The sequence below is a fragment of the Balaenoptera physalus genome (genome assembly GCF_965194825.1).
Source record: "Balaenoptera physalus genome assembly, chromosome: 4".
Lineage (NCBI taxonomy): Eukaryota > Metazoa > Chordata > Mammalia > Artiodactyla > Balaenopteridae > Balaenoptera > Balaenoptera physalus.
This window is the reverse complement of record NC_138891.1, coordinates 65,576,006-65,589,187: the sequence shown is the minus strand read 5'-3', so window position 1 is coordinate 65,589,187 and position 13,182 is coordinate 65,576,006.

Sequence of the window (13,182 nt, the reverse complement as noted above, 5' to 3'; positions counted from 1 at the left end):
CAGTTCCTTTCACTCATCCCCTTCAGGGATATTTAGATGCCTCCCATCTTTTGCTATTACACACGATGCTGCCATGAACAGGTTTCCCCCATCATTATTTGCACATGTGCAGTTATATCTGCAAGAAATGTAATTCAAGCGTCATGTATGTGACATTGTAATTTGGAAGAGTGTTATTATATGAACTTTTTGATAAGCAATTATAAACTTTGTACAAAATGCAAAAGAACAAAAGGGTAAATGGTGAAAAAGAAGTCTTCCTCATACCCCTTTCCCTCTAGCTCCTCTCCCCAGAGGTAACCTCTGCTACTTGCTTCTTGGCTATGGACAATACTTCTGGCCACTTTAATCCAGTTTTTCAAAATCTTTAGCCAGTGGGTTGGTCCTTCCTTCTTCCCTGCCTTCTCCTTCTCCTCTCTTTCTCCTCCTCCTTCTCCTTTTTCTTCTTCTTTAAGATTTCTATTTTAACATTACCCTTGATTAATTTAAGATGGAAAAATCAATGAAGGCATTGCTATATACGTGTAGGGCCTTAAAACAAAATTCTTTTACAATCTCTCCTGCGAAGTGTATCCAACTGTTGTTAACAGACAAGGGTATTCCAAACTTGGGAATAAACTGTCTCTTAGAAGTCTTTTGCGGATAGTCATTGTGTCTACCTTTCTTTGTGGCTGTTTCCACTCATCCTAAACAGATGCTTGCAATCACGAGAGCACACTCATATCAACAGCTCTTCACTGGGTTCCCAAGGAGGAGAGGAATGCCATCTCTTAGCATCGTTTTCAACATTGAGGGGCTGGCCAAAAAAAAAAGGCAGCTTTTACAAGACTCCAGGGCAATTCTGGAAAAATCTGCAGCATACAGATCATGCCCATTCACTCCTGGACTCTCCTCCTTGTTGGCAAGTGCTGAACTGGACAAGGCGAGGGAGCAGATCTTTGTTAGTCTGGGGAGCAGCAAAGACAGTTGAGGTGAAAATGACATCCTGTGAGTGTCCAAAGCTTCTGAGTTTGGGGTCAAGTTGTAGAAATGGGTAATATATGAAAAAGTAGCCCTAAGAGACTGGAGAGTTGATTAAAAATAATAGCAAAGGTGACTAAAAATTAGAAGTGGCTATTTTATAACAGCCATAGAGAGATAACAGTGGAAATCATAATAATTCTTTTAGCAGTCAGGAACCTGGGTACAATCATGAAGCACTCAAAAGCATCACAAGGATCAGTATAAATATTGGCACACTTGCACAAAGGGAGAGGGCACACACAGAGGTGTGACAATCTTTGCTCCCATGTCAGAATATAATTTAGGCAAAGAACTTCTACCTGCTTCATGTTGACAATAGATGGCATACCCAGAGACCAATTTTCTTTTCCCGAACTGCAAGTCATCTCTCCTCTGTTATATATAATTTTTTAAAATTATTAACCTTAATGTAACTTTGATATGTACATATGCACTCACATACATATATAGTCATGTAAGTTTAAATGACAATACTTAAATCTTTAAAACTCCAGCTCTTAAAACAACTTTACCAAATATATCATAATTTGATGTTTATATGCTTTTTAATCTTAATTTGAGTATTCTAAAGGAAAAAAGTGTTCATGCATAAATAAGAATACATATATAAAACCATGCATAGGTGTTGTGTAGGAGCTATGCATTTTATTTTTTATTTCTCTCTGTGTTGGGAGACCATTCTCCATGGGGTTCTCATGATTCTGCACATCATAAGAGCAGAAGCAATGATTAACTTTGTTCTGGACTATCTTTCAAAGATGTTTGTACAGTGAACAAACAGGAGATAGAGATTGTGTCTTCCTCCAGAGCAAAGGCTGTTTTTATTTATTGCCCATCGTAGTGATGTCTCCCTCCAGTACAAAGTTCAGGTGGGCTTACTGCTCATTATAAAATATTCGTGTTCTTCAAATTCAGCATTCCCCTCCTGTAATGCAATCCACTGTGTGGGCAATGCGGGTATCCCCTGACCCTCTTTGTGTCACTCTGTGGGAACTGGCACTTAGGGGACTGGTGAAATGCTGGGATTGCTGGGAGTAATACTATCTCTGACCCAGGTGTCCTGTGTCTTCTGCCACCGTCCATGAAACTGTGGAAGGCTAGCTTGTTGGCTGAAATTAGAGTAAAATCTTAGATTCTTCACAGTTCTTGGCACTCTGAATTTTATTTTATTTTATTATCTTATTTGTTTGGCCACGCTGCACGGCATGTAGGATCTTAGTTCCTGGAACCAGGGATCGAACCCAGGCCCCCTGCAGTGGAAGCACAGAGTCTTAACCACTGGACCTCCAGGGAAGTCCATTGGCACTCTGAATTTTAATATTTTTCAAAATCTCAGGTAAATATTGATTCTTAACTAGGTATCTCAATAAACTATTAGTCTAAGTTTCCAAAGACAATTTAAGATTTTCGAAAAATATATTAAGTTGGCATTAAAGTTCACTAAATACTATTTAAAAACTTTTATCAGAAAGATATCACATCTTCTAAGTTTACACATAAAGGGAAGTGAAGAAACTCTCCAGGTTCTCATAAATTGCAATATCATCTGAGGTTTTCAAGACAAGTTTCTAATGACACCAATCATTCAGATAAAAACTCAACTCAGTTGTATGCCCATATTCATGTTTATATACTTTAAGCAATAATAATTTATAAGGCAAGTGTTTAGAATTTTGGAATTTTCATTTAATTTAGCATTTTGTAAAATGTATTTCTCACATTTGCTAAGTTTGCATTTTTATTTCTCATATAGCAAAACCAGGAGAAGATATGTAGCTATCTTTCACACCCAGAATACATAAAACAATTTATTAAAGTATTTGAGTAGTATCACATAAACTTAGCTTATATTTTACTTTTTATTCATGCATTTAAAAAGTAATATGAAAACTCTATGAATCTTCATTAAACGGATTTTTAAAAGTCTTTTCAGTTGGAAGCTGTGTCTTTTTAAAAAAATCATTCTATATATATATATATATATATTTTAATTTATTTTGGTTGCACCAGGTCTTAGTTGCGGCAGGCAGGCTCCTTAGTTGCAGCTCACAAGCTCCTTAGTTGTGGCTTGCAGGCTCCTTTGTTGTGGCATGCAAACTCTTAGCTGCAGCATGCATGTGGGATCTAGTTCCCTGACCAGGGATTGAACTCACATCCTCTGCATTGGAAGGCAGATTCTTAACCACTGCACCACCAGGGAAGTCCTAGGAAGCTGTGTCTTTATAATTCATCATCTTACAAATGGAAAGGGTCTCCTGTATTTGTTTTTTTCTTTCCCTTTTTGGAACTATTCATTGTTGGCTTGTTGTCAATTTTCCTACCTCTATTTTTTATGTTATAAATAAGAGAGACAACAGGTCATTCAATGAAAGTTAAATTTTCCTTTTTCTCATCTAAAAATATTTTTGAGAGTGTTTATATTAGAAAACAATAGACATACTCTTTAAATTTTCATTAATAACAGTTATCTTTATATCATAATTTATATGTTTTAAGTTTTATTTTGGTCAGAGTTTTAACTCTCATCTAAAACTTAAACTTTTCCACTTGGAAGGCACCTTTTCCTAGGAAAAAGACTTTTTAAGTTTCAATTTTCTGAAGACTAAACGTTAACCTACTTGATGCCTTTCTATAAGCCATAGAGTATAAGTTTACTTCCGGGCACTTGCAGACAGAGTGACAGCCCAGTATCTATCTTTCCTCACAGCCTGGAGATTTTTTCCTCAGGCGTAATGTCTCATTTTTTTTTAGAATCTTTATGATCCCTTCCACTAGACTCATAAAGTCTTAGTGGTCTTTTGTCACCAATTATAGGAGTCCCATTAAATTTGAGATATTTTACTGGACTTTATTTTCTAATTTCCTCCATGGGTGAGTCATCCTATATAATGCAAAGGTTTCTACCAAGGGAGGCTCTGTCCTCTGTCTTTTGTGGCATATCTACACTGGTCTGCCAGAACAGAAAGCTTTTACTGCCAAAGCCTTCAGAAAGGCTAGAGTCCCTTTTGGGGTCCTACATTCTCCTGGGTACATATGGACTTTCACATAGAAAAATAACCATGGCCATATAACAAAAGGAATCAGTAAGCTCTTAGGCAAACTGAAATGATACAGCAGCCCTGTAAGAACAAGGAAAAGAAAGGATGCAAATGTATTCATTAAGAAGAGAAAGCATGTTTTCCCAGTGGACTTGAGTTTCCTATAAAGACCTTCACTTCTTTTTTTTTTCAATCTTTAATTTTTAAAATTGGGGTATAGTTGTTTTACAATGTTGTGTTAGTTTCTATTGTACAGCAAAGTGGAGTTCCCTGTGCTATACAGCAGGTTCTCATTAGTTATCTATTTTATACATATTAGTGTATATATGTCAATCCCAATCTCCCAATTCATACCACCCTCCCTTCCCCCCTTTGTGTCCATACGTTTGTTCTCCACATCTGTGTCTCTATTTCTGCCTTTCAAACCAGTTCATCTGTACCATTTTTCTAACTCCACATATAGGGGTTAACATACGATATTTGTTTTTCTCTTTCTGACTTACTTTATTCTGTATGAGTTTCCAGGTCCATCCACATCTCTACAGATGACCCAGTTTTGTTCCTTTTTATGGCTGAGTAATATTCCATTGTATATATGTACCACATCTTCTTTATCCATTCATCTGTCGATGGACATTTAGGTTGCTTCCATGACCTGGCTATTGTAAATAGTCTTGCAATGAACATTGGGGTGCATGTGTCTTTTTGAATTATAGTTTTCTCTGGGTATTTGCCCAATAGTGGGATTGCTGGGTCATATGGTAATTCTATTTTTAGTTTTTTAAGGAACCTCCATACTGTTCTCCATAGTGGCTGTATCAATTTACATTCCCACCAACAGTGCAAGAGGGTTCCCATTTCTCCACACCCTCTCCAGCATTTACTGTTTGTAGATTTTCTGATGATGCCCATTCTAACCGGTGTGAGGTGATACCTCATTGTAGTGTTGATTTGTATTTCTCTAATAATTAGTGATGTTGAGCAGCTTTTCATGTGTTTGTTGGCCATCTGTATGTCTTCTTTGGAGAAATGTCTATTTAGGTCTTCCACCCATTTTTTGATTGGGTTGTTTGGTTTTTTGATATTGAGCTGCATGAGTTGTTTATATATTTTGGAGATTAATCCTTTGTCCGTTGATTCATTTACAAATATTTTCTCCCATTCTGAGGGTTTTTTCATCTTGTTTATGGTTTCCTTTGCTGTGAAAAAGCTTTTAAGTTTCATAAGGTCCCGTTTATTTATTTTTGTTTTTATTTCCATTACTCTAGGAGGTGGGTCAAAAAAAATCTGGCTGTGATTTATGTCAAACTGTGTTCTGCCTATGTTTTCCTCTAAGAGTTTTTTGGTGTCCGGTAAAGACCTTCACTTCTGCATTTATCCTCTGGGGGGCAGCAATTCTCCATAAAGGAGGAAAGATACCCGTGGGAAAAGTGAGGGCCACTGGCAGTCATTCATTTCGTTTCTCATTTTTCCTGGCAGTGAGGGAAAACTTGCTTCTTACTGGGGCTGGACTCTCACAAAAAATCCTCACTCACCTGAATAAGATTTAAGCTGACTCACCTCTCAAATGTAGAAACACTTATTCAGAAAGGACTATTTTGAGTCAGCTGCTCACAGATCGGTCTCCACCTATTTTATGGATCCACCTTTTGTAATATCAGTACAGTAACAGCAACAACAAATACCATACTTACTGAATTTTCTTACTCACTAAGTTTTTCAGCAGTGTATCATTATTAAAAGTTATTCATATATTTACCACAATTATGAAGGAACTTATGAAAATCAAGTCTAAGGGCATAAAAAATGGTCATGATATTTGTTGAATTAAAAAATAGAGATTATATGTTTTATTTACAGCATGATTTCCTTTCTGGAATACACATACCTACAGGCATTTTGAGAAAATATTTCTGGAGAGTCATAACCAAAATTTCAACAGTAGTTTCCTTTGGCTGGTGAGATTACAGGAGTTTTTATTTCCGGTTTTAACTTATTCTGTGTTTTCTAAATTTTCCATACTAAGCATTAAAGTATGTACTATAAAATAGTATATAAAATAAAGAATAGAGATATCATGAACCTTAGAGGAAAATTAATAGTGAAATTCAACATTTAAATGAATACTTAAATGTGAATAGCCTCCATCTTAGTCCTACATTTTCCTGTTACATGTTCTGGCTTTTATTTATTAATATTTACCTAACATATAGAACTAGCATAAGGTTGTTTTGGGGTAAATAAGATTTCGGAACTGAGTGGTAGTAGATGTTCAAAACAGAGAGAAAAAGTGCAGGAGAGAGGCAACTGCTCATTATTACTCTTGCAGGGCAACTGGGCAAATGTCACTGCCCACGTCTTGTTCCTTCTCCTCTTGGTCCATCAGTTCTAGATTTCCTCATTATAGGATTCTAGAATCTTGGAGGAGGATGGGCCACCCCCTGTCATCCTGTCCTGCCCTCCTACTGCCCTCCTACCCAGCTCAGAGACTCTTCCCAGAATACCTCTAACTTCCTGGCCTCTTCTTCAGCACCTCCAGAAATGTGGAGCTCAGTACTTTTGCCTGAAATGCTTCCCCCCTTTCTCTGCCTGCAGCACTTCTACTCATCATTCAATATTCAAATCAGGTGCTCAGTTTCTCTGAGGCCCATGTGGCACAGTCATTGGTGCTTCTGAGTGTGGACTCCGGGGTCAGAAAGACCTGGGTTCAATCCTGCCTCTTCTCCTAACACTTGCTGTGTGATCTTAGCCAGTTTATCTCACCTCTCTGAGCCTCGGTTTTCTTACCTGTAAAATGGGGTTCGCAGATGTGGTCATGTGTGTGGGCTCTTCATGTGGTGTCCAGTACATAGCAAGCAAGTAATAAATGGTAACTGCTACCATTAACATCAGTGGTTTCAACGCTGACCTGCAGATTAAAATCACCTGCAGAGCTTTTAAAACATGATTTAATAGGTCTGGGCTGATGCTCCTAGCAAAGTTTGCATTTTTTGAAAGTTGCCCAAGTGATTCTAATGTGTAGCCTGCCAGGTGGGGAACTGTTACACCAGCAGTTTTGAAAGTATGGTACCTGGACCAGCAGCACCAAGGAACCTGTTAGAAACTCAAATTCCAGGGCCCCCTAGCAGACCTACCAAATGAGAACCTCTGGAAGTGAGCCCCAGCAATCTGGGTTTTAACAAGCCTTCCAGGAAATTCTGAGGCATGCTAACATTTGTGAACCACTGCACTAGATTGTAAGCTAAGTAAGGGCAAGAACTGTTTGTCTTGTTCAATGCCGTACATATTCTTAGGGCTTGACACTGTGCCATACACAAATTCAGTTTAGTTCAATCAAGAAATGTTGGGACTTCCCTGGCGGTCCAGTGGTTACGACTCCATGCTTCCACAGAAGGGGCCTGGGTTCAGTCCCTGGTCAGAGAATTAAGATCCTGCAAGCTGCACGGTGTGGCCAAAAAAAAGAGAGCTTCCCTGGTGGCTCAGTGGTTAAGAATCCACCTGCCAATGCAGGACACATGGGTTCAAGCCCTGGTCCAGGAAGATCCCACATGCCATGGAGCAACTAAGCCCGTGTGCCACAACTATTGAGCCTGTGCTCTAGAGCCCGCGAGCCACAACTACTGAGCCCACGTGCCACAACTACTGAAGCCTGCACGCCTAAAGCCTGTGCTCCACGACAAGAGAAGCCATCGCAAAGAGAACCCATGCACTGCAACAAAGAGTAGCCCCCGCTCACCACAACTAGAGAAAGCCAGTGCGCATCAATGAAGACCCAACGCAGCCAAAAATAAAAATAAATAAATAAATAATTTTTTTTTAAAAAAAAAGAAAGAAAAGAAATGAAGAATTGTTGATTGAGCGCTAATTTTCTTTAAGGCATTGTGCCTGGTCCTGGGGATACGATGCTATACGAGACAGGTGCTCGTCCTCAGGTTGCTTGCATCCTCTCAGACTCAATTCTTCCTTCCTGCTCTCACTGCTCCTTAAGCACACCTCTACCTACCGTTGTAAACTTTATGCTGATTTATATATATTTTTTATATGTCTTTGTCCCCCACTAAACTGATCTCCTCAGGGCAGGAACAGACGGTACTCATTTCCTAGGAGATGCTCAAAAGCAGTTGCATTGCTGGGCCTGGCTCTACATTTAAGACCAATGGAATGTGTTCCCCTAATGAAAAATGATAGGAGGGAAAAGGCTGGTGTGTCAGTCAAGGTTTGATCAGGGAAGCAGAACCACCGTGAGGATTACGGTACAAAAGATTTACCTTAGAAATTAGACTTTACACCATCGTGGGAGGGACTAGGGAAGTAAGATCCAGGGAAGAGGAGTTGGAGGATCAGAGAAAAGTTACAAATCAGCCTTGGGTCCTTTTTTAATTTTTTAAGTTTTATTTTATATTGGAGTACAGTTGATTAACAATGTTGTGTTAGTTTCAGGTGTACAGCAAAGTGATTCAGTTATATATATACATGTATCTATTCTTTTTCAAATTCTTTTCCCATTTAAGTTATTACAGAATATTAAGCAGAGTTCCCTGTGCTATACAGAGGCATTGGTGCTTTCAAGAAAGCCGGAGCTTTTAGGGAAATCTGCACAAGCACATCCAGCTGCCAGAAGGACAGCGGAGAGTTAGTGAGAAATCTGCAGAAGGCTGTCGTCCCGGTGGGCCTCATGTGGCTGGAGGTCCACATGGCCGGTAGTGAGAGGGGGGTCACATACAAAACAGGGAGGATGAGGGCAGGCAGGCGCTCTCAGCGCCTCTGCGTCTTACCCCACGCCTTTCGGGAGGAGCAGCTCTGTTTCATTTTCTCAGTCACATGTCAATTTCTCCTCTGAACGACTCTAGCCTAGAGCCACATAGCAGAGGCGCTTCTTTTATAATCCCTATTTAGCCAAATTGACACAGTACTAAATCACCCAGCTGGTAAATATTACTTACCTAAAAAGCTGGTATTTATATTCTCTCCAGGAGCTACAGTTTTACCCTTTACTTATTTATTTTTTTGCTCTGTGTGGTTTGCGGGATCTTAGTTCCCCGACCAGGGTTTGAACCTGGGCCCTTGGCAGTGAAAGCGTGGAGTCCTAACCACTGGACCACCAGTGAATTCCCAGCACCCATTTTTTTTTTTAAACATCTTTATTGAAGTATAATTGCTTTACAATGGTGTGTTAGTTTCTGCTTTATAACAAGTGAATCAGCTATACATATACATATGTTCCCATATCTCTTCCCTCTTGCATCTCCCTCTCTCCCACCCTCCCCATCCCACCCCTCTAGGTGGTCACAAAGCACTGAGCTGATCTCCCTGCCAGCACCCATTTTTAATAGCCATGATAGAATAGTGTTATTCCTAGACACAGTAGGGTACCATCTCCAAATGCCATACAGAGAAAATAAAAGGCAGGAGAGCTGTTATAACAAAGGTTTGTTGCTAGATTCCGGTTTCTAGTTCAGTAGTAGAAATAGAAGTTAAGGTTATTTTCAGAGAATAATTTCTTTCCTTTATGTTCTTTTTGATACAAGCATTCCTGTAATTGCGGGTCCCCACGTTTCTCACAAGCTTAGTCCATGCGTATCTAATGCTACATCCCTGTTTATATGGCAGGTGCCACAGATACCAGAGAAAATGAAATGATTTGAGGTGGGACATAGCAGTGTTTTACACTTCATTTGTATATCGATTTCATATGTATATTCAGCTACTGAAATATCTTAAATTATGACCATTGGGGTCAGTCTGTTTCTTTACGAGCTACTAGAAAGCACACACCCACTCCCCATTTCCTTGTTTGTGTTAATGGCATCACCATTCCCTTAGATCTTGAGACTGCAAAACTTTTTGTCATCTTTGATTTATTCCTGTCCTTCATTCTTCATTCTCAGTAAGTAATGTGTTTGTAAGTCTGTGAAATGCCATACATACCCATCTTGTACTCTCCATTCTTGTTGTGACAATCCTAGTGCATGTAATACTTACACTCATCTATCTGTCCGTCCATCCATCCATCCACCCATCCATCAATCCCTTATGAGTTTCATAACCCTACTTTCCAACATATTTGAGTTAATAAAATAGAACAATGTAACACTGGATAATTAAGATTAAAAAGAGAACAGAGAGGGCCTAAATCAAATGGATGTATTAAAATCAATGGAGAACTTTTGAAAAATCCTGATACTCAGGACTATTCCCAGAGACTTGGATTCACGTGGTCTAGAGTTCCCTAGGTGATTCTAATGTGAAGCAAAGGTTGAGAACCTGTGGAATTGGAAATAGGGAGTAGTTATTACTGGCCACTTGATCTGAGCTGATTACAACATTTGAATCCTGAGTATGGCTGCAAAGGCAAAAAGGAATATATGCTGTGTTAAACACATCCCATTGTCTGACAAAACATTTTTTCCCCCCCACGGAGTTAAGCTCTAAAAGGAATATATTGTGTATGTCTTAGTAATGTAATAATAGCTATTCTTTACTGTGTGCTTTCCATGTGCCAAGCATTCTGCCAATTAAAGGAATTATCTCTTTTAAGTCTCACAACACACCTATGATGTGAATATATTGTTAACCTAATATTTCAGATGAGGAAACTGGGGTCTTGAGACGTTAAATAAATTGCCAGCCTTAGGACTCAGGCTGTATAACTGCAAAAACCTGATTTTTAACCACTTCACTACTGCCTCTAAAATGAATATGCTGGGCAAGGCCTCCAATGAAAGTTTTGCAAAAGATAGAATGGTGTTCAAATGGAGATTCTTATAAAATAGAGGCTGAAGGCACATAATTTTAAAAAGCAATTTTGCAGTGTGTTGAGACTATTTTATTTTCTGATCATCTAACATTATAGGGAGAGACACTGGAACTTCTGAAAGAGTGGAATGTTATACTTACTGGATCCTCGTAAGTCTTCTGATGGGAGCCTTAGAGAGGCCTGGCTTCTTCCACAAGGTAAAGGCACAGAGCACCAGCAGAGAGGGTGGAGCCTGAGTGCCAGACAGACTGGATGAGGCCAACAAGCATTGTCTTTTGGAACCAGGATTAGAAGCAGGAAGTGGAAGATGGGGTAAAAAGCCAATAAGGGCATCCCGCTTGAGGTGCTAGGACTAGACGAGGTGAAGAATGTGGGTTGGACTGGACAACAGGAAATTCCTGCATTGAAAAGAAGCACAGGGGCTTCCCTGGTGGCGCAGTGGTTGAGGGTCTGCCTGCCGATGCAGGGGACGCGGGTTCGAGCCCTGGTCTGGGGAGATCCCACATGCCGCGGAGCAACTAGGCCCGTGAGCCACAACTACTGAGCCTGCGCGTCTGGAGCCTGTGCTCCGCAACAGGAGAGGACACAACAGTGAGAGGCCCGTGCACCACGATGAAGAGTGGCCCACGCTTGCCGCAATTGGAGAAAGCCTTCGCACGGAAACAAAGACCCAACACAGCCAAAAATAAAAATAAATAAATAAATAATAATAAAATTAAAAAAAAAAAAAGAAGCACAGATGGATGAAGCTGTGTGGTTCCAGAGCCAAGGTCATGAACATGGGTGTGCCTTTGGCTTGGGAGTAGGCGGAGGGTGCAGATACTTCAGAAGAGTGAAAGGTAGGTGTTGGGTCTCAGGAAACTCATGATTATTTTATCTAACAAGGGTCTGAGGTGGAAATACTTCCTGTTGTCGAGTAAAGTGAGACCTGTAGACTTTGTATAACAGCCCTGAGCGGTCATTCTTCTGTTGAGACGTGATGGTCTGGAGATACCCAGAACACTGCCTTGAGTCCAGGCTTGTCTCATCTAATCAGTGCTCTCCAGAATCTTCAGCATAATGGGTCTTAAATGCTCTTTTAGCATGTCTTAGCTCAGGACATGTAAAAGGTACTCTACTGCCTACTTCAATATAAACTCCCACTTGGTAGCACAGGAAACTATACTCAATATCTTGTAATAACCTATAATGGAAAAGAATCTAAAAAAGAATATATATATATATATGTATATACACACACACACACATATCAATTATTTGCTGTATATCTGAAACTAACACATTATAAAGCAACTATATTTCAATAAAAATTCTTTTAAAAACCGTCCCACCTGGGCTTCATTTTATCTTTCCAAGTTGGTCCCTCCATCTCTTCAGCATCTTCCTGTCACATTAGTCGGGTTCACTGCTCCACAAAGATCCTACTTGGATTAAATGTCTGTTTCATATGCTTTCGTCTAGGCTTCCCAAAGTGATTGTAAGCTCTTTGAGGGAAAGCATTTATGTCTTTTAAATTTTATTTCTCTTCTTTTGCCCTGAGGTTCCCATAGGCTGAATATGTGAACACAAGTCAACTAAAGATGAGTAGAAGCACCCGATCACCACACTCGTGCTCTGAGCACCCAGGGAACCCCAAAAATGTGATGAGCCGGCAGGTATTTAAACTAAGACTGACAAAAAAGAAGGCTTACATCAATTTCTGTCATCTTATTGATGGCATCTTCATCTTACTCCGTAATTCTTCTTTTTTTTTTTTTAAGACATAGATAATGACTTTTTTTCATATATAAATTTATTTATTTATTTTTTTTTTCTGCGTTGGCTCTTCGTTGCCGTGCGCAGGCTTTCTCTAGTTGTGGCGAGCGGGGGCTACTCTTCGTTGCGGTGCACGGGCTTCTCATTGCGGTGGCTTCTCTTGTTTCGGAGCACAGGTGCTAGGCGTGTGGGCTCAGTAGTTGTGGCTCGCGGGCTGTAGAGTGCAGGCTCAGTAGTTGCGGCTCGTGGGCTCTAGAGCTCAGGCTCAGTAGTTGTGGCGCACGGGCTTGGTTGCTCCGCAGCACGTGGGATCTTCCCGGACTAGGGCTTGAACCCGTGTCCCCTGCAATGGCAGGCGGATTCTTAACCACTGCGCCACCAGGGAAGTCCCTTACTCTGTAATTCTTTAAAATGATTGCACAGGTTTCTCTTTGTTGACTTTCTCTTCGACCTGGACAGTACAATGGAGTGGGATGTTTTAAATAAAAATTCAATATTAAAAAAAATAATAAGTATTTCTCGTTTTCTCAGGACTGACTATGGTAAATAGCCAATGCCTGTGCTTGACTCCATTCTAGTTTACCATGAGCAGGACTCAGAACAGCACCG